The sequence below is a fragment of the Ailuropoda melanoleuca genome, chromosome 14 (genome assembly GCF_002007445.2).
Source record: "Ailuropoda melanoleuca isolate Jingjing chromosome 14, ASM200744v2, whole genome shotgun sequence".
NCBI lineage: Eukaryota > Metazoa > Chordata > Mammalia > Carnivora > Ursidae > Ailuropoda > Ailuropoda melanoleuca.
Genome location: NC_048231.1, coordinates 28,901,259 through 28,927,594, shown reverse-complemented (window position 1 = coordinate 28,927,594; position 26,336 = coordinate 28,901,259). Strand labels below are relative to the sequence as shown.

The 26,336-nt window shown below is 44.0% G+C and overlaps 2 long non-coding RNA genes across 9 annotated transcripts in view; both read left to right on the top strand.

Annotated features, from left to right (window-relative positions):
- The window catches only part of LOC105238337, a 28,971-nt gene extending 11,749 nt beyond the window's left edge, over positions 1–17,222 (top strand). For 3 of the 8 annotated variants that reach the window (XR_004620336.1, XR_004620331.1, XR_004620329.1), the window contains 2 exons: positions 1,618–1,748; positions 12,124–14,055. This is a non-coding gene — a long non-coding RNA (uncharacterized LOC105238337). The other 5 variants (XR_004620333.1, XR_004620334.1, XR_004620335.1 and 2 more) reach the window with 5 other exon arrangements.
- Positions 17,223–25,042: 7,820 nt separating this feature from the next.
- LOC117796024 lies at positions 25,043–26,227 on the top strand. The gene is made up of 3 exons (XR_004620337.1): positions 25,043–25,110; positions 25,488–25,782; positions 26,099–26,227. It is a non-coding gene; the product is annotated as an uncharacterized LOC117796024 (long non-coding RNA).
- The last annotated feature ends 109 nt before the right edge of the window (positions 26,228–26,336 follow it).

The window sequence follows — 26,336 nt, the reverse complement described above, 5'->3', positions numbered from 1 at the left end:
GGGGTCATCGAATGCACACAGCAGGAGAAGACAGAATAAAAAAGGTGGCCCTTGGTAGAAGAGGAGACATTTTCTCACTCAGCGGGACTCTTGGGGATTTTCCCTCCCTGGCTTTCCTGCGCAACAAGGCAAAGTGGACTTCCCCCTCCTGTCACAGATAGTCCTCAGCCCTGGGCTGATGCTACAGGCCGGGGCAGGTGTTTTCTACTCCCATGTTTGATAGAGTCTAATCTGACAGCTGCTATAAATACAGGAGGAACTGAAGGCCACGTCTTGAGTAATTCAGTTTTGGTAATCTATCAGTAAATCACAAGATATGTCACAGTATCAAATTAGATGATCATTTCCACTTTTAAAAATAAAACTTTGGATTTTCAGTCACTTCAAGGCACACCTTTTCCATTTTTCTTCTGAGGCAGTAAAAAAAAAAAGTTAAATAATTTTTTTTTAATGCCGTGGTGTAGGCAAGTCCCACCCAGAACAAAGTCCATCTAGTCCTCTTTCTCCATCTGGGTGATGATTCATTTTGTTCTATTCATCCTTTCTGGCTCCTTTTGTTTTTTAAATTCTGAATTCCATTGGTCCTTAATATCAGACTTTCTGGGATGCCTGTATGTTTTCTTGTTCTTATGTGTCCCATTCTGCATTTCCTATATTCGACTTTGTGACCCAGGTATGCATTCATGGGCTGGCCTTCAGCTGTGCCTGCCTGGGCGTGTTGAAATTGCTGATAAGAAAGAGGGAGCCCCAGTCAGTTGGCAACGCAGGAACACTCTGGTTCATACCGGTATAAGTGAGCTTAGGATTTCCATGAAAGTCTTCCTTTTTTGTAATTTTATTTTTGTCTTTTAAAAAAATTGCATAAACATTTCCTGAAGATATTCTTATTATGAAGGATTTTTTAAAATACAGAAGTATTTAAAGCAAGATGTAAAAAAAAAAAATTATTTTCCCAACATTCTCCCTATCAATTCCATTTGCTGTTTCCTAAGTGGGATTTGCACCTTTAATACGCTTTTGCCGTCTTTCTCTTGCCCCTCCTCCCTCCCTCTTATTTAATCACTGCAAAGGATTCCATACTATAGATGTGTCATTATGTAATCAATTTTGTACTGGTGTTTTTTTGACTGTAATTGATAATACTGCAGCAGTGTTATCCATGCATTTTTCTCCTATGTGAATGTATTTCTTTAGGTTAGAGTCAAAGAAGTGGTATCCTGGGCATTTAAATTTTTGGAAAATGTCTCCTGGCGCCCTTTCTCCCCACCCCCACCCATCTCTAACCACGCTACTTGGGATCTCCCTGTTCTGGTTTGACTAGTCTTCCTAGCTTCAGGAATTAGGTGCCCAGGGTGCGGGGCNGGGGGGTTGGGTGGGCGACGTGGCAACCACTGCTGGCATATTCCCATTTCCTCAGAGAACCAAGAAAGTTGGCAAATGTGGCAAAAGCAAAGGATCTCAGGAGAAGCGCCAACACCTATGTTCTGGAGAGCAGAAATCTAAAATTCCGGGCTTTGAAGGAGGACACAGCACCTGCTCTACCCTCTCAGTTTGTTTCAATGGAAATTAACTTTTTCTAAGGCTTTACCCAAGTAATAGAAATTTTGTATATTCTAGAGTTGGCCTTGATTTTTCTAAACCTGACACCAGAACTAGAAACAGCAAAACAAGATGAATTGATTTGACTAAAAAGAAATTTATAAAAACTTTCTGAAGGCAAGACAAACCAACATAAGCAAAATTTTAAGGTAAGAAAAACCTGAGACAATATATTTAATATATTTATGTAATATATAATAGGCCTACGTAAGAGCCCATATACATACATATAAAGAATTCTTACAATCAGAAAAAGACAAACTCTCCAATAGGAACATGGGCAAGAGGTCATGAGTAAGCAATTTATCAAAGAGGAAATACGAGGAACTATAAATCTTTAAATATAAATTGGCATAATACTTCTGGAGCTCATCAGCTTTAGATATTAAACCATGTATATTAAAAGTGTTTTTACTCCATTTTGATGTAGGAAAGACTTTAGGATTCGAAGCTGACAGCCAAGAAAGAATTCTTGAGACATCTTTGGTGCAAACAGATGATTTTATTAAAGCCCGGGGACAGGACCCGGGGGCAGAAAGAGCTGCCCCGGGGTCATGAGGAGTGGTGGATTATATACCTTCAAGTTGGGAGTGGGTTAGGGACAGCTGTAAGTCTCTAAGGAATCTTGGAAGCAAGGTTTCCAGGACCTCGAGGGGCCTAGCTAGTGTTGGGAAAAGGTCACTTATTACTGCCTAGTAAAGCCTGAGTCATGAGACCCTTCAGATGTGTAGCAGTGGGCCATACACTTGGGGGATGATTGCCAACACGCATCTTGTGGGGTTTAGAGATAAAGGAAGTTTCCAAAAGAATTTGTATATGTTAAAGTAGACTTACAGGGTCCTGGGGGGCAGGAAGGGGGGTTTGGGGCTAGGATTGCCTTTGCCCTTAGCAAAGTGTCAACATCAAGGCAGTTGAGTCCCGAGAGGAATGTCCCTCTGCCTGTTTCAAGGACTTGTCAGTAGGCTGTGGGTAGTAGGGAAATATAATAATTTTTCTTCTGCCTTTGCTTCCCACATCACCTTTGACCCAGAAATTCCACTTAGAATTTATCCTAAGGAGATAATGATGGATGTGCACAATAGTTTAATTCATAGATATTAATTTCAGGCTTATTTATAATATTTTAAAAGTGGGATATAATCTACCAGAGAGAAGTGATCCATGAGTCATGGTACAACAAAATAATTGTAATGGAGTCATAGAATGTCATTGATGTTGTAGAAATGATTAGCAGGCAAAGGTCCTCATGGTATACTGTTAAATGAAAAAAAATCAAACTCTGAAGCATCATGCACGTTGTGATGCCCCTACTTTGCGTTCCCTAAAATATACTTATTCGTGATGGAAAAGGCCAAAACTTTAATTGTAGTTATCTGGTTTGGGGGGATTATGACTGATTTTCATTTTATTATTTTTGCTTGTCTATAGTTATATATTTCATGTATTAGGAAAAATTATTTTTGAGGACTTTTGTATTTTTTCATGTACCATTTCTTTAAAAAAAAAGATTTTATTTGTTTATTTGAGAGAGAGAGAGAGAGAGAGAGAGCATGAGTAGGGGGAGGGGCAGAGGAGAGACAGACTCCCTGCTGAGTAGGGAGCCCAATGCGGGACTGGATCCCACAACCCTGAGATCATGACCTGAGCTGAAGGCAGATGCTTAACTGACTGAGCCACTCAGGTGCCCCTCAAGTACTATTTCTAATTCATTGATCTCTCTTCATCTCTTTATACCTACATATTAAAACATTACCCTCTGTTGTAGAGTCTCCCATTTCGGGGTTACTTTCTGGGAACCTTTAGTGATAGAGGTGCTAAGTCTTGCCTTAAAAATAAGAAAGAACAGGGACACCTGGGTGACTCAGTTTGTTAAATGTCTGACTTAGGTCATGATCTCAGGGTCATAAGATCGAGCCCTGTTTTGGGCTCTGTGCTGGGTGTGAATTCTCTCTCTCCCTCTCCTGCACATGTGCTCTCCCTTTCTCTCTCTCTCAAAAGCAAAAATGAAAGAACAGACTTAGAGGTAAGAAAATAAAATACCTCAAACTTTTGTAATAAAATTTTATTATGATTTAGAACATGAGACACACTGTCTAATAAATGGCTTACCAACACACCCCTAGAAATACATTTTGAGAATATTTCTGGCTCAGTTTTAGTGACACGAGAGTAAGTAGTAGGGTAGATACTCAGGAATAAAACAAATACTAAAGCTACTGTTTTAACTCCTCCAAATATTTATGGATTATATAGTGAATTAAGAAAAATGTTACCACTTTCAGTTGTGAACACTTTTTGAACTGGGAATTAGTTTACTCATGCAGTTTATTTATTTTTAACCATTTTATTTATTTATTTGACAGAGAGTGCACAAGCAGGGGGAGCAGCAGGCAGAGGGAGAGGAAGAAGGAGGCTTCCTGCTGAGCAAGGAGCCCAACGTGGGGTTTGAACCCAGGACCCTGGGATCATGACCAGAGCCAAAGGCAGATCCTTAACCGACTGAGTTACCCAGGTGCCCTTCATGCAGTTTATTGTTAATTCACTTGATTTTATTTTTAATTCACCTTATTTTACTCAAAATGTTTTTTCTGCAAATTAAAATAGAGTGCTCCTTTTGTGATGATATTGCTCAGATATCCTGAACGTGACGATTTGCTTCACGCCTGATTCTCATCTTTGATCAGAGCTGCTGAACATGTTTCCAGTGAAGACGGATTTGCCTAGTCAAGTCTTCCGAAGAAAAAGTGCCATACCCGTGTAGATGAATAGTCCGTTTCGATTAGTTTATCACCTTGCACTTGGTGAAATTAATGGATATTTCAGATACCTAAGCACAGGAGAATGTTGGATACTCACTTATTCCTTCATTCAACAAGCTTTTATTTATTATCATTTTTTAGATTTTTATTTTTATTTTAGAAAGAGAGAGCATGCATGAGCGTGTGGGAGGGAGGGTGGGTGGTGGAGGGACAGAGGGAGAGGGAGACTCTTAAGCAGACTCCGTGCTGAGCATGGAGCCTGATGTGGGGCTCAGTCCCATGACTCTGATATCACAATCTGAGCCTCAACCAGGAGCGAGAGTCTTAACTGACTGGGCCACCCGGGTGCCCCCAACAAGCTTCTGTATGGCACCTGCTGTGTGCCAGGCACCATGAAGCTGCCCACCCCCATTCCTCTCTTCCTTCATGCCTACCGCGTGCCGAGCACAGTGTAGACTATGACTAGACGACCTGGAGAGAGGCAAACTTGCAGTCAGGCAGAGACAAAGACGTGTGTATAGCTGCATGGCAGAAGTTACGCTGGAGAACAGTGGAGGGGAAAAGAATACAATCAGAAATGGATTATAGAGGGGAGGAGTCTTGCTGACTCATAAAAGATGAGGAAATGCTCATCATGAAGGGAATTCATCATTCTGCCAGCAACATGAGAGATAGAGGACAGAAGCACTGGACTGGGGCGGGGGGACCATGTGAGTGACGGATGATAGGACCCTAGACAAAGGGAATAGCAGTGAAGGAAGAGAGACAAGAAAGACATAATATGTAAGAAAGAGACAGGAACACCGTCTTGATGCCTGGCTTTGAGATCTGAAAGAAATAAAAGGGGCAGCGGAGACTCCTGAGTCAGGAAGCCTTGGAAGTCACCTGGGAGGGTGGATATTGGCACTGTCCCAGGACAGGCTTGGTAGGGAAGAACAAACAGCTGGAGACACCTGCAAGCCTCTGGCTGAGTGTATATAGGTCTGAGGGCTGGGGAGGGGGGCCAGGGGGGTCTGGACCAGAAATCGATTTGAGAGGCATCTGTACCTAAGAGGCACACTTAAATGACAGCTGGAAAAAAGCCTGTTTTAGACCCTTAGATGCTCATTTTAATAAGTTAGTATGTTGACAGAGCCACTCTCTTTTCCCTCATTTCGAATTATTTATCCCATAAAGGAATATCGCCCACCGCAGATAATCACAGTGCTGCAACTTTGAATTATATCCCTGGGGGAATTTGAAAATGTAGAGTCCTGGATCTCACCCCCGGGGGCTGATTCAATAGGTAGGTGAGGCAGAGACATGTAATGTTCACCAGACATCCACCTCTCAGCCCCGGCAGTGGCGGGGGCGGAGTGCGGGGTGTGTGTGTATGTCATGTGACAGGTTCTGGCCAATGCATTTTGAGTAGATGTGCCAGGAGTCACCTTGACTGTCCTCCCCACCTGCCACATCGCCAGCAAGAGGCCTGGTCTTCCTAGTGGAGCCACAGGAGAGAAACAGCCTGCCTTCCTGAACCCCTGCTTCACATGTGTTTCCCTGGGGGACACTCAGAACCCCAGTGGACTTTGCGTGAGTGAGAAGTAAACCTGTCAAGGTTAAATCACTGAGCTTTTCGGGTGTGTCCATTGTAGCAGCCTAGCCTTGCCAATCCTGACCAATACAGCCTGCCTTTCTGGGGGACCCAGAAGCCAGTTTATAAACATACTCTCGGTGATCCTGCTGCCGTGGGCCACTGACCGCACTTTGTGATCGGTGACCAGAATCACCTTCTGTGATAGCCTGGGTCTTGTGGGTACCTTAGAATTTTCTTCAATGTTAGACCTTCCACGAAGGAGGCTTGGCTAGCAAATGGTGTGCCTTCCGTTCAGAAATGTGAACAGCATATGTCGTTGAAGGAAGCGTGATTCATCGGTATAATTAATGTGTTGATCAGATTGTTGAGCATTCACTACGTCCCAGGCACAGTATTCAGTGCTTTACCCTTGCGAGGTATGACTGCACACAGGTAGGAAGTGGTAGGGCGGGATTGAACCTGGTTTTGTCTAATTCCAAACTTGTGCTTTTTTTTTTTTTTTTTTTTTTTTTTTTTTTTTTTTTTTTTTTTTTTTTTTTTTTTTTAGTAATCTCTACACCCAACATGGGGCTCGAACTCACGACCCCAAGATCAAGAGTCACATGCTCTACAGACTGAGCCGCCAGCTGCCCCTAATTTCAAACTTGTGCTTTGATTCCTATGCTCTCGTTTGCAAATTTTACTCCCCTAATGTTTTAGAGCTGGGGTCCTACCGTTGAGGGTGACCTTAGTGTCCCCACCAAAACAACTTGCGAAGGTTGTAGTAATACTAAAGGTCGTGTAATATTAAACAGTAAAAATCTTCTTGAACTTATTTCACAATTTTCAGCTAAGCATTTTCAGGCTTTGAGGACAACTATCTAGCATACTTCCAACTTTCTTAGCAATAAGTGAAGATGTTCTATTTCTAAGGGCTGTGAAGGAAATTTGCTGTAGGGTTACAATTCTGTCTCTGGAGATCCCAGACTCTAATGCATTTGCATATCAATAAACCAAACTGATAGCACAAATTACTTGTAATAAAACCCTTCGCAGGTTTCTATACATTGACCATATGTCAAAAACTCTACAAAATAATCTCTACAGAGAAAAACAAATATTGTATGATCTCACTAATATGTGGAATCTAAAAGTGTCACACATAGAAATGGAAAGTAGATAGTACATGCTTCCAGGGGGTGGGAGGGTGGGGGAATGAATGGCATGTGGGTCAGAGGGTATAAACTTTCAGTTATAAGATGAATAGATCCTAGGGATCTAATGTACAGCATGGTGACTATAGTTTACAGTACTGTGTTGTGTACTTGAAAGTTGGAGAGAGAGTGGATAAGATCCACTTGTTCTCACCACACACCTCTAAAAAAGCGAATTATGTGGGGCGATGAACTGTATTGTGGTCAACATTTCACAATATATACATACGTGTATCAAGTCGTCATGCTGTACACCTTAAATGTGATACCCTGCTGTGTGTCAGTTACCATTCAGTAAAGCTAGAAACAGTCTGTGTAGCGCATCCTCTCTTGATTCTCAACAGCTCGGTGTTCTTGTCTACTTGAAAACAGGACTGTCTCTTCTTGAGATGCTGGGCTTAAATTAGGCCCAGGATTTTCCCCATCATATAACCATGCCCTTGCTGCCTGTCCTGGACAGGCCAACTCACGGACTCAGAACAGGTGTGACCTGCTCAGGACCAGAGTTCAGTGGGTGGCAATGCAGGGCTTGCGAGTGTTCAACAACAGTAGCACATGACAACCACGGTAGCAAAAATACTTCAAATTTCTCAGTAAAATGTATGTTGTCCCAACAGACCATGGATGTGCCTTTTTTTTTTTTTTAAGATTTTATTTGTTTATTTTTGAGAGAGAGAAAGAGAGAGTGTGAGCACAAGCTAAGGGGGAGGAGCAGAGGGAGAGGGAGAAGCCGACTCCCCGCTGAGCAGGGAACCCGATGCAGGACTCGATCCCAGGATCCTGGAATCATACCTGAGCGGAAGGCAGATGCTTAACTGACTGAGCCACCCAGGCGCCCCAGGGCTGTACTTCTTAAACTCTGTTAAATGTCAAACCATTTGATAGAGTTAAATGTTGATGAGCATTCAAAAGGGCTTTTTCTTACCAAATAGAAAACCTTGTTGCAAAATCTTATCTACAGTCTACAATGGTTCGTAACCTTGTCAGAAACCTTAACGAAAATGTTGTCTGGGTTTATTTTTCCCTTTCACTTCCCCTCAGAAATGGGTAGCATGAAGGGAGACGTTACCCCGGGATACCATGCCTGGGAAAGTGATTTACCCTGCTGTGGCCAAAAAGGTTGGTTGGTTGGTTGGTTGATATAATTTAATGCCAAGTCTCAGAGCAGTTGAAAATTAGAATGATTACAGGCAAGCTCGTGAAATGTCTCCAAGCATGATTTGCTCAGGTCCCATTTTCAAACAAAGGAGCCTGGAAGAAAAATGTCCCTGCAGTTCCAAAGTCCCCCCATCCAAGAACCCACGCCTTGCCTGCTGTAGGGAGCCACAGAGGAAGGAATTTACCCTGGGTGGAAAGTTCACTGAACATGCTGCGCTATTTGAAAATTACTTGTTCCAAAAGCCCTTCAGAAACCAGTAATCCTATTAGCTTGGCTTCTGAACAGTTACCTACCTGCAGCAAAAAGTAATTACAACTGTCAGCCAGCAAATAATTGCTCCAGTGTCTAAATGAATGGGGAATCTTCTCTGGAAGAAATTACTGTTCCTAAATGAGTCAGCCCAGCCATCGTCTCTGGTTTGGTTGCTGACAAATTGGGCCATCTGCCCACACCAGCGAGGAAAGGTGAAAGGGATGAGGGAGCTTTAATTGGTGGAAATAGGCAGCTCAGGGTCTATGCAAAGCTTATCACCGGAAGGGCTCTTCTGAGCTGTGCGAAACCTTTCCTGAAGACACAGACACGCTAGGCGAGTTTCAGGTCCGGGGATTTGGCCACTGGCTGCATCATAAAACCTTCGAAGCTCTGACCTTTTCCTTTCATTCTTTGCCAGTGCTCACTAAATATACAAGGGTGTCCAGTAGACACCCTTGTGTCCAGTAGAATCCCTGTGCCCACAGCTGGGTAATTATGTCAAGTGTTGTCACAGTAGACCTTTTGCAAAGGAATGAACGGGACGGGTTTGGCAAGGGCAGGGAGTCAGTTTGTAAAAAGAAAAAATTCCAGCAAATTGCAACAAGGCCTTTCCAATAAGACACAAAGGCCCCAGGTGCTCAGGACTCCTAAAGCACCCCACTTTCACCTCCTGAAAAGCCAGCCGTACTTTATTCGGAAACTCCCCCCCCCCCACTAACAGCTGCAAGAAGTGGGAGACAGCAGAGCCTCCTGTGGACTGGGAGAAGAGGGGGGTTCTGGCCAAGCCATGCCCTGAGCCTGCAGCACTGTCTTGGGTCAGCTCCTGTATTTTTCAGGCCCCCGTTTTGTCACGTGCGAAATGCAAGGAGTGATTACTGTCCAGGGCTCTCTTGCTTGGAAATCCTCCTCTAGATTTGGGGCACAGTTGGGCCGTGTGCTCTGAACATGGCAGAATGCTGCAGGCAGCCTGCTTTAGGGACGAGGGTTTTGAGGAACTCTCTCGGGAGCTTAACTGAAAGGTTTTTAAAAGGCTCCTGTGTGCAGAGGACCAAAGGGCACGGTTAAGTCCTGCAGGAACTTACAGATAAATTGCTGCCAGTTCGGGAGAGGGGAGATTGTCAGGTAGGGGCCTGGCTCCGTGGTGACTCTGTGCCTACAGGCTGGGACCTTGTGCTAGTGACCAGACTTGCCTGACCTTGACAGTATCCATTATCCTCTGCAAAAGAAGATGAAGCGGGGACAGTAGACTGGTGAGCAGGGGGAGACCCGCCTGCTGACCCCCCGCCCCCCCTTCCTGCCTGGTCTTCCATCTCAGTCACACCTCATCTGACAGCTCACGCTTGCCTGCATACTCACAGACCATCGTGCGGTTACCTCACTGTGCACCCACCTGTCTTTTGTTCTCTCTTCAGCTCCAAGTTTAATATTAATATTGACTCATAATATTAAACACCTAACTTAACTGAGGACGCATTTACACATTAGAGACCAATGCTATCGGTTTAAAACGTGTTGCTAAGAGGACATGAATTTTTCCCTAAATAATTATGCCTGGGGTTAGTTGCATAAGTGACAGTAACTAAGCAAATACCAGAGATAATTATTTGCTAATTATTAATTCAGTGTATTTTCTCTCTCCACCTTAGATTTACTTTACCGTCATATCTTTGAGAAGTGTTAATGAAAGATGTAGATTTAACGTGCATTAAGGATGTCATTTGACTTTTAGTGCATAGCTTAAAACTGCTTATCAGCTATCATGCTTTTATAAATAATTTTGGACGCAAAGATTAGAGAAAGAATTCACCTGTTTTTTACAGAACATTTTGTTTGAAATATTTTGCCCACAAATTCTGACCTCTGACCCTATAATCCCCCACCCCCTTAGATATGTTTTGTTTTGAACATCACATTCCACATTCATTCTGTAAGCATTCAAGTGCTGCTCTTTGCTGAGCCCTGGGCCCAGCACCTAAGTGCTATAGAAATTGAGGGTAAGCACTTGAATGTTTTCTGTTTTTATTTCCCTTGGACAGCTCGTCCTTTTTCAAGATTTTAAACTCTAGGCAGGCAACTCTTCAACTGACATTTCCAGCCCCGTAGACCTCCAGGCCCACATCCCCACGCAGGTATTCTCTGCCATCTAAGACCAAACCCTTCCTCTGGGCTGCTCTTAGTCTGGGAAGCGTCTTTGGCTGGGCCTGGAAGTGTGTGGGGGGAGAGGGCGGGGGAGGTGTTTTAGGTTGGAGAGCGGCGGACAGAGAATTGGGAATAAAAGCGGTGTGGTGGCGCCACCGTCAGGCTTCTGTAAGCACTGCAGGCAGGGGGAGAAAGAACCAAAGCAGTCAAACCTTGTGTTGGGTGGATGGAACAGTGGGATGACGTCAGTGTCAGAATGGACTGGAAGGAGACTGGAGGTAGGAGGCCAGCCGGGAGGATGCTTTAATGTTGCAAGTATAGTGTAACGATAGTATTGATTCAAATGACAGACCATTTCGATCCTTTTGGAGAAGGAGAGGGTCATGGACCCTTTCAGAATAAAACAAAAGCTCTGGGTCTTCTTCCCAGAAAAATAAGCATACGTGTACTAAGGATTACGTGTAATTTTGGGGGGGGGGAATCATGGTTCCCAGTGGGTGGTGAAACAGGTGGATTTGGGATCCGCAAAGGAGACAGGGATAGCTCAGGGTAGCGGGTGGAAGTCAGTAGGGAGGCTTGGAAAAGGAAGGAGTTCAAGGAAGAAGGGAACAGGCTATGCAGAAATGTGGAGGTGTGCTTTGGGCAGTGCACATGTGTCTGGAGCTGTGTGAGGAGAGGCCCAGCAGCGTGGCTGGAGGGAGAGACCTGAGTCATTTAATCTGACTGCATGAGGTTTCCTTTTGAGGGGCGCCTGGCTGACTCAGTCAGTGGAACAGGTGATTCGTGATCTCAGGGTTGTAAGTTTGAGCCCCACGTTGGGTGAGGAGGTTACTTAAAAAAATCTTGAAAAAAAAAAAGAATTTTCCTTTTGAGAGTAAATGAGCTCTTTGAGTTAACAAAAAAGCAGAAGGCATTCAAGTATTTCCCAATATAAATAATGGGAGCCATAAATATGCCAGTAATATTCCTAGAGGAGTTTGGGATTGCTGTCATAAAAACCCATACATAAAGAAACAGACACTAGATAAATTCCAAGTAAATCGTTTCATTAATAGTCATTATAAAACTTAAAAATTAAGCATAAGTTGTAAGAATGAAGATCAGGAGAGAAGCTGACCATTTAAAATTATAGTTATTAAAGTAAGCTGCACGTGAACAGATACATCAAGATGTCTAGACTTGGAGAGCCTGGTGGCTCAGTCAGTTAAGCGACTGCCTTCGGCTCAGGTCATGATCCCAGGGTCCTGGGATAGAGTCGGCATTGGGCTCCCTGCTCAGGGGGGAGCCTGCTTCTCCCTCTTCTGCTCCCCCTGCTTGTGCTCTCTCTCTCTGTCAGATAAATAATATCTTTCAAAACATGTCTAGACTTTTCAAAATCATTTTATGGTGTCAGTATGCTGCAAGGGGAGCGGTGGAAGTCAAAACACTATGTCCCTCCTGTTCCAGGTTCCCTGCCTACACCATCCGGAGCTGGCGCCTTTGGACCCCAAAAGCTGCAGTCGAATGGGAGCTCTTTGCAGTCTGATCTCCTGGGAGCCGATGTGTGGAAGTAGACTGCTCTCCCCGAAGAGATAAGGGGAAACAACATGGTTAGTTTCCAAAATACCCAGGGCTGTGGTCCTGCTCTGCAGGAACTCATCACTCTGACATTTGGGTTTGGGGGTTCCCAGTTCTCCTGATGGGGGCCAAAGTAACACACCTCTTCTAGAGACTAAGGTGGGGCACAGCCCTGAATCTTCCCTCAGTCACCTTCCTAAAGGGTCTGGGGCCATTGGACAGGCCATACAGAGCCTCGCGCGGGTCTGGGCTGGGACTGGCCACCCTGTACCCATGAGGCACCACGGAAGTGAGCACTGGTTGTGACTTTCTCAGAACCTACACCCTCTATTCACTCTAACTGATGCTAGGTCTTTGCATCCAGCTTCTTCGGATAACCTGAAAGCCGACGCTGAGCAATGAATGATCTAGGCATTTCTGGAGACAGTGATTGATTTATCAAGGTAACTGTCTGTGGTAGTTTTGGAGGCCCCAGATAACCTTGACTCCGCAGGGGCTACGCAGCATGGGGCCCACTTAGAAGGTATGGCATAACAAGCCCCAAAGCCCTACACTCCCCGGAACTTGCGTCTGCGGCTTATGTATTTTCGCAGCGCTCGTCTCTTACCAGAAAACACCAAATGGCAGGAGAGGTGACTCGAGCCAAGGATCCAGTGTCTGGTCCTATTAGTGGATGAACCATATTCCTGGGTGAACCATGGTCCTGTGTAGCCTTCCCTGATGTGGGTAATGAGGATGCTGAGATCCACACCATCCCTTGTCGTTGAAGAAGGGTCAGACAATAAATCCATGAGGTCTTTAGAAGTGTTATTTACAATAAGAGTTGAAACAGAAGAAGATTTTTTTTCCCCTTGGTCCCGCAAAAGCACATTCACCAGAACTGCCTTGGTCTGTTCAGCCCGAGGAACCAGGGCTGGCTTGGTGGGGACCTGTCCTGGGTGAGGGGCTTATTCAGGCCTCAGTGAAGGGATGGGTTTAAATCAAGGAAGAATCATGTAGACAGGGTTAAGAGCCAGAGAAGCCATCCTGAGGATCAGGTCAGAGGGTCAGGAAGGCTGTAGGCAGGGACCACGTTTGGGGGACAAGAAGAGGGGACAGACCAGACAGGTGCTTTGTATGACAGATGACCCGGGAGGCAGTGGTGTTGGAGGGGGGGACCTGTCTTAACAAGGGGGTGACCATAGGGGTGAGGGCAGATTGGCCAACTAAGATATGCCAGAGCAGACTGACCAGGAAAATTCTAGAAAACCAAGGTTCTGTGATATTTTCCATACAGAAATAAAATCCCTAAAATTAGAGTTTGGTGTCTCCTCTTGCTGTGAGTATTTTGTATAACTTTGCAAAAGCCTGGTAAGTGCTGATGAGTTACATGGCTGCCCCCTCGTCCCCAGCACAGGCTTCCTTCTGGTGGTGCTCTGTGTGGTCTGATCTCAAGTGGCCCAAGTAGCCGAGGGGCTACCCAGCCCCTGGGGCATTAGCAGTGCAGTGTCCTGTCCTCAGACCGATTTTTTCTGTGAGGATAGCGAGCGTTTCCTTCTTGCCTTCCTCCTTACCTTTGAATGGTAAATCCCTTGTGCCAGACAAAACCTTCCCTCTCTGTTGGCACAGCTGAAATACCTGTCGATTTTGGGTCATAGGGCAGAGGGGGTTGAGCGGGTGGCAGGAAGCTGTGAGTTACCGGGCCAGCCCCCTTGCTGGTACTGAATCTGGATTCCCACGGAGCCCATCAGCTGCTTCTGTCGCCTTCCCCTCACTCCCTGCTGCTCTTCTAGCCCTTCTGTGATTGTGGGAGTCCTTCAGCGAGGCCCCCTGTACCCTTTCTTTCCCTCAGCCTCCCCTCCCTGTGAGTCTTCCAGCAGGGACCGTGTTCTACGTGGAATGCCCCTCCTGGAAATGACATGCGGTTTCTAGGAGATTAGGAAAGCCCTGAGCGACTGTGCCAAGCATCTCGTCGCAGCTTAGCAAAAGAAACATGGAAAGAAGTCAGACGCATGGACGCCTTTAAGCCTTGGTGCAGAGTACCACCATCACTTCTGGCGGTTCTAAAAGTTTGTAGGTTGACGTGACACAGCAGGATTTCAAATCTCGGCTGCCTCTTGCTAATACGCTGGATCCTAGAGATTCTTGCTTTGAACTCTGTGGACAAAGATGGTTCACCATGACTTTTACAGTTACTCAAGGGCAGGGGACCGGATTTTCCTGAGCATTCTGACTCTGAAAGATTCACTTCTGGAAGGTTTCACACAAGCCTACCAGCCTGGCACGGTGTCTCTGGCTGGCATATTAGAGATGCTAATTCAGCTTTCTCTCTTTATTACATGATTCTGTTTAAAAGCAAAACTCCCCAGTACTGTTCCAGTGATTGCTTAGAGCCTCATGTCATGTTATATAAAGTTTTACAGTAATTGAAAAACTAATGAATAGCACCCCAGGCAGTAAATAAATCACAAAGTTCATTAATTCAAAGCACCGAACATCAATTTGTAGTACACTGCAGCGCAGTGTAAAATAACGTTACCTACAGTGTAAGAGTGGGAAAGCGGGAATTAATTTTATTTTAATTTCTAATGCACTTTTGACGGCTTGAAAAAGATCTTAAGCATTAACATAATTTAATATATACCCTGGCATTTATTAAACCACTGATTCATGAACAAATTAAGCACCGTGTGTTTTTTAAGTATTAAAGATTCAGGAGTGATAATTAACTTGAATGTCACAGAGGATCCCACTCTCAGCACATTCTGCAAAATCCTCCCATAGATTGTGCAGCCCATATGCTGTAGGGTGCGGAAGATGGCAGTCAGCTGCTTGATCATCCGAACAGAGGTCGAAAGGTTTTATGGTTTCATTTGTTCTGATCAGTCCGTTTGCAAAACGTGTGGGAATGGTGAAAAATCAGGCGACGCATTTGCACCCTCGACTCTACCGTCCAGTCTCACGGGAAAAAGATTTCTCAGGTTGAGGCCAATCACGGAGGTTCTGTCCGTGACATGAGCGTCACTGATGATGCAGAATCAGGAACTACACCGGGCGTGTTGCTCAGTCTGAACGACGGTCACCAACACGTGACCTTTCACCGCTGAGGTCTTTGAATTTGAGGGACCTGACTCAAATTATAATTCTTTTAATGCAAAACCTAATTCAAAATAAGCAGCAAGTTGGGGGGATTTTTCAGTAAAAGGAAGGAGATGTCACTCTACGGGCTGAGTTCATTCATAAACCAATCAAGAACTAAAGCCACGTACTGGATACTGTTGTGTTCGTTTTTAGTGGTAAAATTGGATTTAGCTGAGGAATTCCATTCGGTTGATACTGAGATGGCACATATGATTTCAAGTTGCTAGAAAAAGAATTTATTATCTTTGAAATTGGTCAGTGTGTTTGTTTACTCTATGGGCCTTTTGGCTTAAATTATCTATTTTATCTGGCTACACTGATCAAATTAACAGAGGATTGCCAAGTATCCACGAAGCATGTCCATAAATTCTACTGGGTAATTACTATTTACTTAGGTTCATAATTTCCCTGCAAATGAATAACTTCCACTCAAGACTGTAATCCGCCTCACGTCATGGCCTCTCTGCTGGCGTTCCCTGTAGAGCCACTTCGGCTCACAGGCTGCAACTATTTATGCAAGAAGTTAGTAATCAGAAGTTGAACTGTGTTTAATTGATCTTCAAGAAATAAGTTTGGGGCTGAACTGTCCTTTGGAAAATAACGTTTTCCACACTTATCCGGATGAGTACTGAAAAAGGTATGGAATTGTCGAATCACTGTTTTGTGCACCTGAACATAACATTGTATGTCCACTATATTGCAATAATAGCACTTTTTCAAAAAAGAAAATAACTAGGGGCATCTGGGTGGCTCAGTCGGTTAAGTGTCTGCTTTCAGCTCAGGTCATGATCTCAGAGTCCGGGGATTGAGCCCCAAGTTGGGCTCCCTGCTCAGTGGGGAGACTGCTTGTCCCACTGCCTCTGCCCTGTGCCCCCCCATCATGCTCTCTTTCTCAAATAAATAAATAAATAAATAATTTTAAAAAATAAAAAAGAAAATAACTTTTTTCTTCCTTCTATGAAGATGAAAATATTCATTATGTATTATTCATAAAAATATAAAGCTGAATGTATATATTTCCCCCAACTCCACTACTCAGATGTTACCTCGTTTACTTTGGCATGCATAAACTTTGTTTTTCAAATATGCATATATATGTGGTCACACTAAGTCTATTGTTTTAAAGCCATGTAAGAAACATGTTGTGTATGGGGCACCTGGGTGGTCAGTCAGTTGGGCATCTGACCCCTGGTTTTGGTGCAGGTCAGGATCTTAGGGTTGTGAGATCGAGCCCTGCATAGGGCTCTGTGCTCAGCAGGGAGTATGCTTGGGATTCTCTCTCTCCCTCTCCCTCTGCTCCTCCCCTTCCTTGCATATGTGTGGGAGCACTCGGGCACTCTCTCTCAAGTAAGTAAATCTTGAAAAAAAAAGAAACATGTAATGTATCATGACAGCTTTCCATGTTAACACCTACAAATCAATTTTATCACTTTTAAGGCTGCGTGATATTGTACTATATGGACCTTCAGGTTGTTTCCGACTTTTCATTATTTGTTGTGGACCAAATTCTGTTTCCCCAAAATTCGTACATTGAAGCTCTAATTCTCAAGGTGACTGTATTTGGAGACAGAGCTTTAAAGAGGTAAGGAAGGGTAAATGAGGTAATAAGTGTGGGGCCTTCATTCAAAATGACTGGTGTCCTTATAGGAGAGGAAGAAACGCCAGAGCAAAGGTCATGTGAGGACGCAGGAGAAGACGGCTGCTGTCTGTAAGTCGAAGAGGGAGGCCTGGGAGAAACCGACCCTGCCAGCACCTTGATCTTGGAGTTCTCGCTTCCAGAACTGTGAGAAAATAAACTACTGTTTCGGCCACCAGTCCGCTGCATTCTGGCGGAGCAGCCTGAGCTGACTAATACGCTATTACAAACAATAAATGCACACTTAAGATAAATTCCTAGAAAAGGACTTGCTCGTTCAAAAGCACTCCCTTCACCTTCCCCTCTTCCCCTCGACTTGCCTGTAATTTTTTTTTCTCCTTTGACTTTTTTATACGTATTACCAAATTCCCATGCAGAAGATTTCTGCCTAGGTATCTTCCCACCACCACTGTATCATGTCTGCTTTCTGCACACATTGGTAGTTTCCATCTTTTTAAATCTTCACAATTGTTTATGGTCGTGAAACTTGCATTTCTTTGACGATTAATAAGAAGGACATCTTTCCACAGGATTATTTGCATACCTTTTTTTGTGAAATGCATTTTCATTTCATTTCCCCATTTTATGCGGGAGAGTCATTTGTCTTATTTGTATATAACAGCCTTTTAATCTGTCTTAAGGATATGAATTCAGATGATCTAGTTTGGTTTTTTTTTTAAGATTTTATTTATTTTATTTAGTTCTTTATTTTAAAGATTTTATTTATTTATTTGAGAGAGAGCACAAGCGGGGAAATCTAGAGAGAGGGGGAGAAGCAGGCTTCCTGCTGAGCAGGGAGCCAGACGTGGGGCTCAATCCCTGGGATCATGGGATCAAGGACCCTGGGATCATGACTTGAGCTGAAGGCAGACGCTTCACCAACTGAGTCACCCAGGCGCCTGAGCTTTTATTTTTTTAAGTAACCTCAGTATCCAACGTGGGGCTCGAATTTATAATGCTGAGATCAAGAGTCTCACTCTCTACCGACTGAGCCAGCCAGATGTCCCTGGGTGATCTAGTTGTTTTTTTTTTTTTAATGTGTTGCTTCATGTTTTATATTTGTTTTCAAGAGTTGTCTGCAGTTCAGAAGTTTTAAACTTGAGTCTAGTAAAATCTTTCAACATGTATTTAGAGTTTCTAGCTTTGACCTGTTTAGAAGGATATTATTTGCCCAAAGATTTTAAAAATACTTCTATTTTCTTCTCGATGTTGCATGTTTTTTTTAACTATTTAATTTTTTATCCAACTATAGCTTATTTGCTATTAAGGAGAACTAGTGATATAATTTTTCTTCCAAACTAAAATTTATTTCAAGATCATTTATTGAATAATCCACACTCCATTCACTGATTAGAAATACCCTGCTTACGAGAGACCAGATTCTGTTTCTATAATCTCTGTGGTGTTTTATTATGTCCACTGAGTTATTTTTTTTTAAAGATTTTATTTATTTATTTTGACAGAGAGAGACAGCCAGCAAGAGAGGGAACACAAGCAGGGGGAGTGGGAGAGGAAGAAGCAGGCTCCTAGCAGAGAAGCCTGATGTGGGGCTCGATCCCAGAATGCTGGGATCACGCCCTGAGCCAAAGGCAGATGCTTAATGACTGTGCCACCCAGGTGCCCCATATGTCCACTGAGTTCTAAACCAGTGCCATGCCATTCAAATTACTATGGATTATTATATCAATATGTTTTATATCGGGTAGGGCAAATTTACTTGACTATTTTAATTTAAACGGTGTTCTCAACTCTTACTACAAGGTTATAAACCACAGTTTGTGATGAAGAAGGGTGCTGGTATCACCAATTGAGCCTTTCATTTTGTCTCTGTAGCACCCATACTGAAAAGATCTCTCTTCCATTGTCCCATCACACCATCTTATGAACATTACCTGCGAATGTGTATTTCCCCTTCTGGATCATGAGATCCTTGCAGGCATCTTAGGTGAGATTTTCATCACTTAGAGATGATATTTTATCACCAGTGTAAAGCACAGCACTTAGCATGCATTTGGAAGGTGTTCATGCTTTTTGTTTTTTTTAATAAAAAATAAGGAGCTACTTTTTGTTCTCCATCTATTTATTTATTTAGAAGATTTTATTTATTTAATTGTCAGAGAGAGACAGAGCATAAGTAGGGGGAGCGGCAGGCAGAGAAGGCAGAGGGAGAAGCAGGCTCCCCACTGAGCAGGGAGACTGACATGCAGGACTCAATCCCATGACCCTGAGATCATGACCTGAGGCAAAGTCAGACGCTTAACTGACTGAGCCACCCAGGTGCCCCTGTTCTCCATCTTTTTGGTATCTTTTTCATTTATTTTAGTTGATTTTTTTTTCATTGATGCATCATTTCAGCATTAACCCCAAATTCTTGGATCAATTAATCCAAAATTCTTATGACTTGTTTTCAACACAAACATCTGTTTGTAAGTTGTTTGTAAAATTCTGATTTAAATTAGACCATCTTGGGGCACCTGGCTGGCTCAGTCGATGCAGCATGTGACTCTTGATCTCAGGATCATGAGTTCAAGCCCCACATTGGGCATGGAGCCTACTTTAAAAAACAATAATAAAAATAAGTAAATAAATAAATCGCCTTTGTTTAGTAAGCCTATCTTTGGTGATCCCATTCCAATAGATGTTATTAAACTCATACTATATTCTGTAGAAGAATCAATCACATCTCTTGTAGTTGGGCTCCTGCTGTCAGTGTCCAAGGAGACTGAATGAGGAAGGAGATGTTGATTATATTACGTTTTGGTCAGGGCTGAAACATGGCTAGCCCTGTGTCTTATCTTACTTCTGGCAATGGCTTTTCATGGTCTTGTTTTCTACCACAGTAAATAAAGGAGAATCCAATCTCCCCTCACGTTCCTAGGTGAGCAATCCGGCTTGCTTTGAGAAAGGGAGCAGTGCAGACTAAAGAGGCAGGGGGATGGATCCAGGCGTGAGTGGGCACGTGCGTGCGTGTGTAAAGAAGTTAAAAGGAAGAATGTACACAATTGTACTTTTTTTTTAAAGATCTTAAGTAATCTCCATGCCCAATGTGGGGCTTGAATTCACAACCCCGAAACCAAGAGTCGCATGCTGCACGGACTTAGCCAGCCAGGTGCCCTTCCAATTGTACTTCTTGGATGGCAACAGTGGTGTCTATGTTGGGTACTTTCACTCCTGTACCAAACACTGAGAATTAACTAAAAATTTCAAAGGCTAGAACCCTAAGAACTAAGCGATAAAAGAAATTGGAAAAATAGGGGCACCTCGGTGGCTCAGTGGATTAAGTGTCTGTCTGTGGTGGCTTAGGTCTTGATCCCAGGGTCCTGGGTCCCTCAGCGGGGAGCCTGCTTCTCCCTCTCTATCTGCCACTTCCCCTCCTTGTGCCCTCTCGCTATCTCTTTCTCAAATAAACAAATTTTTAGGAAAACTTTTAAAAAAGAAACTGGAAAAATAAATACAACGATCAAACCTCAGCCCTTCTACCTAATTCAGGAGAGTGGTTACCTTTGGAGAGAGGGTGGATGGGCAGTGGGTTTGGATTTGGGGAGAGATCCACGGGGACCTCAATTTTATCTACAGTATTTTATTTCTCCTATTTGAATAAGGGTTTTCAGCCTGGGCACTATTGACAGTTGGGGCCAGATAATTCTTTGCCGTGGGGGCTGCCCTGTGCATGGTAGGATGCTAACAGCATCCTAGGCTTTTATCCACTAGCTGCCAGGAGCCCTCCCCAGCTGCAGCAACAGAAAATATCTCCAGACATTGCCAGATGTCCCCTGGGGAGAAGAGTTGCCCCTCCTCCCCATCTCAAGAGCCATTGATTTATAATTAAAAACAAGTGAGCATAAATAGAACAACTTAAGAAAAAGGAAGAAAATGTGACCATGTGCTAAATTAGAGGCGGGGGGGGGGGGGGGGGGGGGGGGGGGGGGCGGGGGAGAGTTTAGTACCTGATTATTTGCTGTATTATTCTAAATCTTTAAACTCTTCTGGTAGACTCAAAAGGAAAACGTATCTTTTCATTCTTTATTTTATTTTATTATTTTTTTTAGGATCCGAATCTTTTGGCTTGCTGATAATTGACAGTGATGTTTCCAATCAACTGCTCTCCCCATCCCACCATAGGCTGGACACACCCTTGCAAAACCAAGCCCCGGGGATGCGGCTCTTTGATCTGAGGCTTCGCACACTTACCGTACAGAGATATTTGGTGATTCATCCTCCGTATTGATTGCTCTGTGCTGGCTTAGTTTATTGATCCTTTCTGATTTCCAGCAATCCATAACACTCTCGTTCATACTCTTCCCCATCTAATCCATTCTTCACACTGCCACAGTGTTTTTTTCCTAAGACACAGATATTTGACATTCCCTTGCTTAAAATCTTTCAAAATAAGATTCAAATTCCTTGGCCTCCTGCAATCCCGGGTTGTGCTTCCTATGCAAATCACCTGCAATTAGCACCTTGGAACAGGGTACGCGCTACGTGCCTGGTAAGACGGCTCTCACTTTCGATGCCAGCCACAAGTTTAGGGGTGCCCAGGGGAAGCCGCACTCCTGACCAACTGGCACCAAATTCAGGGGACCCCTCAACCACCTAAGGTATGATACTTTGCTACAACAGAACTCTCAGGAAAGTGCTATAGTTGTGATTATAGTTTTACTCCGAAGGATAGAAATCAGGACCAGCGAAATGAAGAGACACATAGGTGAGGTCTGGGGCATCCTGCTCGTAGAGCTTCTGTGCACTGTCTTCATGGTGTTAGGACGCGCCACCCTCCCAGCACGCAGACATGTTCATCAACCAGGAAGTCCATCGAAGAACTGGTATCTGGCGTTTTATTGGGGTTTCATTAGGTAGCCATGATTGACGGCATCATTGGCCACGCGATTGAACTCAACCTCCACTCCCCTCCTCTCCCTGGAGATCAACTGGCTCAAAGCCCCAGCCCTCTAATCGCATGGTTGTTCTTTCTAGCCTATCCACACCCCAAGTCATCTTGTTAGCATAAACTCAGGTGTGGTCAAGGGCCCAAAGTGAATAACAAAGAATCACTTGCGAAATTCCAAGGATTTAGTGTTTGCCTCTGAGGAAGTACCTGGGACCAGGACCAAATTTTTTATTGTACATCACGTGACATCCTTTGTGAGGACCTGGCCAAAGCCTCTCTCCCTTCAGAGCAGCCACGTAGCCCCGGTTGAGGGTCCTCAGACACCCCTGGCTGTTTTCTCATTGGGGCTCCTGCACATGTTATTTCTCGAGCCTACCCTGGTTTTCTCCTTGGTCTATCCAGTGAGCGTCATCATTTGTCAAGACCTGGGGGACCAGCTTTACTTCTGCAGAGCCAGGCAACGTTAACCCCCACCTCCCCAACGTTGCTAGCGCCAGAATTATTTGTTGCTATGACTGTATGTACTGTTGGCATGCAGTATGGTGACTTTGCTGAATACGGGTTTTGTGGAGCTTTGTCTTTATAATTTGAAGTTACATTTGTCTTTCTAGAAAGTGTCCTCATGTTCACTGCCATTTTGCCACCCAACTCCTCAAGCTCCAGGTCCGGGCATCATATAAACACCCCTCTTGAGGGGCGCCTGGGTGGCTCATTCGGTTCAGTATCTGGCTCTTGATTTTGGGTCAGGCCATGGTCTTACGGTCATGAAACTGAGTCCAGAGTTGAGCTCTGCTTCAGGCTCTGTGCTCAGCGGGGAGTCTGCTTGAGATTCTCCCTCTCTCTGCCCCTGCCCCCACTCGTGCACGCGCGCACGAGCGCTCTCTCTCAAATAAATAAATCTTAAAAAAAAAAACCCAAAACCCACCTCTCTTAGTCAGTGGTGGATGATTAATGAGATGACACAAGCAAGGGTTACTACATATCTAGAAATAGAAATGATTAAGTATATTGTGATTCCATTCACTGGACGACGTGGTCTACATCTAATACATGTTTATGGCATTTGTGTAAAACTGAGAGATGCTTATATAGAAATATTAGGAGGAAAAGTAATCACAACTAGGATGGAAAAAATATACCCACATATGAAGACACCAGAAAAGAAAGAAAGGCCCGTGTAGAAATACTCTGGGGGCTCCTGGGTGGCACAGCGGTTAAGCGTCTGCCTTTGGCTCAGGGCGTGATCCCGGCGTTGTGGGATCGAGCCCCACATCAGGCTCTTCTGCTATGAGCCTGCTTCTTCCTCTCCCATTCCCCTGCTTGTGTTCCCTCTCTCTGGCTGTCTCTATCTCTGTCAAATAAATAAATAAAATCTTAAAAAAAAAAAAAAAGAAATACTCTGAAATAGTATTTGTCTTTGGGCAAAGGAAATATGGGTGACTATTCTGCATTTTCTCCATACTTCCCTGCATTTAAAACTTTTTCTGTATCAAGCATGTACTGCATGCTTAAAATGGAAAGCATAGTTCCTTCTGCATTCCTGCATAGATGGGCAAAAGGTGAAACCAATATAATTTAGATACTTTCACCTGGAACTGGAAATTTACAGGGGGAAAAATCCATACTTCTGCTCCTTTGGGCAGTGACAGGAAGCAGTGAAAAGAGAGGTGTAGATGGGAAGAAAAGGGAGAGGTGATACACTGGCCAGTCCTGCCTCACACTTAAAACATACGCGACCACGGGCCAGAGAGACAAACGTCAACAAGATAAAGGAATTTATAAATGGAGATTGAGGCCAAGCTGTTCTTAAAATGTCACTTTTTTAGCCAAAGAAAGACAGCTTAAGTAGTGGGGATTTAACTATTTGCTTATTTAAAAATTATTTAAAAATAGATGGCTTATTGTTGATTTCTTTCATTACAATATAACTATAAAACATACGCCATTTTCTGGAAGAACTCTTATGACAACAAAAGCTGAAAATCCTTTCAAGCCATTTTGGGAAGATGTGCTAGTTTGAGTAAGTGATCTGGGATGCCTGGGGGGCTCAATTCGTTAAGCGTCTGACTCTCGAATTCGGCTCAAGTCATGATCTCAGAGTCTTAAGGTTGAGCCCTGCATCAGGCTCCTCGCTGAGCAAGGAGCCTGCTTCAGATTCTCTGTCCCTCTCCCTCTGCCCTTTCCCCCCTGCTCAAGCTCTCTCTTTCTCTCAAAACAAAAACAAAAAACAGTGGGGTGTGGGAGCGCCTGGGGGGCTCAGTTGGTTAAATGTCTGCCTTTGGCAGCTCAGGTCATGATCCCAGGGTCCTGGAATTGAGTCCTGCATCAGGCTGGGCTCCCTGCTCAGTGGGGAGTCTGCTTTGCCCCTCCCGCTGCTCACCCTCTCTCTCTTTCTCTCTTTCTCAAATAAGTAAATAAAATCTTAAAAAAAAAAAAATAAAAAAAAGCAAGCTACCTAAGAAAATTCATTTAACCTTTTGAAACTGATGAAAATCACTCCCGCTGCTCACGCTCTCTCTCTTTCTCTCTTTCTCAAATAAGTAAATAAAATCTTAAAAAAAAAAAATAAAAAAAAGCAAGCTACCTAAGAAAATTCATTTAACCTTTTGAAACTGATGAAAATCACTCCCCCCCCAGGGTGCCTGACTGGCTCTTCAGTAGAGCATGTGACTCTTGATCTTGGGGTTGTGAGTTCAAGTCCCACATTGGGCGTAGAGCTTACTTTAAAAAAAAAATCACTTTTTCCCCAAGGTTCTTAGGCAAGGCCTTGAGTCGGACCACAAAGCCCTCCTTATGGGAGAGTAAACATGAGTGAGGTTCCTTCTAAGGAGTATTCTAAACAGTGACATCATTATCAAACCCTGTTGCTGACATCCTTTTCTAATTTCTGCACGATTCTCGAAAACTCACACATTTTGGACAGTTTTTTGAGTAAGTGAATTGTGATTAGGCACAAAGAGGCCAGTTTAGCTGTGATTGAAGAACTACTGCCTAAGATTGTGTCCACATATTAAGGCATTTCCAACCCAAGACATTCTCCCGCCAGCAACAACACTAACAGCAAAATGGAAAGCACATCACACCAATAAAGGGGCTCAGGCTCTTTTATTTCTTTGCTGATATCTCTGGTTTCCAAAGTCACATTTCCTTTCTTTTGCTTTATAGGGACCACCAGAAAACTCCTTGAGATCGAATGAGTTGATAGACCTGTCTCTCCAGTTCGCCTGAGTCAGTGAGTGAGGATTCCTTCCTTCTTAAGACGAAAAGAGTTTGCTCTTACACGTTTTGGTAAACCAGTTTAAAAGACTCATTCATCGCTGAAACTAATTGGAACACCTCCAGAACGGTGGGATTACAACCTTGAGGGTGGAAATGGTTGGTGTCACCCACTCACTCATTCTGTATTACTTAGAACTCTTGGTTGTAAATGACAGAAAGTCAACTTGAATCTGTTTAACTGAAGTGGGAAGTGTATTATAAGGATATGGGGTTGTTTCCCAGAATCCAAGCATAGCTGTGAGGCTCCTGGGACAACTGGAATGAGCGTTCCCGAATCCCTGGGACTCTCTTCTCCAACTCACATCTGCTTTCATCTTTCTCTCTTGACAGGCATGTTTCCTCTGCCCCCCCAGCTCCTGGGCTATTACACCTTGCAGTCCAGAAACACAGAGGTCAATTTCTCTTCTCAGCTCTAGTTCCCAAATCCCTGAAGAAGAACTTTGCTTGGCCTGGCTTGGGTCAGAACTGGGTTGAGCACCTATCTACTGAAGACTTGACCAAGTCAGGTCACATACCTACCGGGAACACGCGGATGGGGCCAGGACAGCTGAACCCCGTTGTACTCACACGACCACCACCACCTCCTGGATTCAGGAAAGAGGCTGCTCCTTCAGCAAAACAAAAGGTGTCCACTACCTATTCCTTTCTCTGTGATATCCTTGTCCAAAAGTAAATGGGAATTATGGAGGTGTTATTTTGCCAAGAAACAAGTACTAAGCACCTACATACTTAGTGTCTCACTGCCTCTTGGCAGTCCTTTTCTTCATATTGTGTCTCCCATGACATTGCTTGAAGGCTGTTTTCTATAGTTTTCGGTAATCGACTCATGCCCACATCTTTTTCATTCGTCATGGCCAAACTGGCTGCCTACTCTGCTGAGATCTAGCTGAACAATATCTCTCACCCAACTCCTGTAACTAAAACAGAGCCCCTTTTCACAGATCTCTCCTGCACCATCTCCCCCCTCTGCCTTCACGTATCTTCTCCTCCTCCCAGCTTCAGAGAAAAGATTTACTCCCATCGATGTCTGGAGATGATCAAGATCAATGGGCCAATATGGGCTAAACGAGAACACGCTAGAAAGCAAGGTAGGTGCTCTAGAGGGAGTAATCTCTGCCACAAAGACTAGAAGGACAGGTGGTTGGGAAGTACATTCTCATTTTTTAGTCAAACTCCATA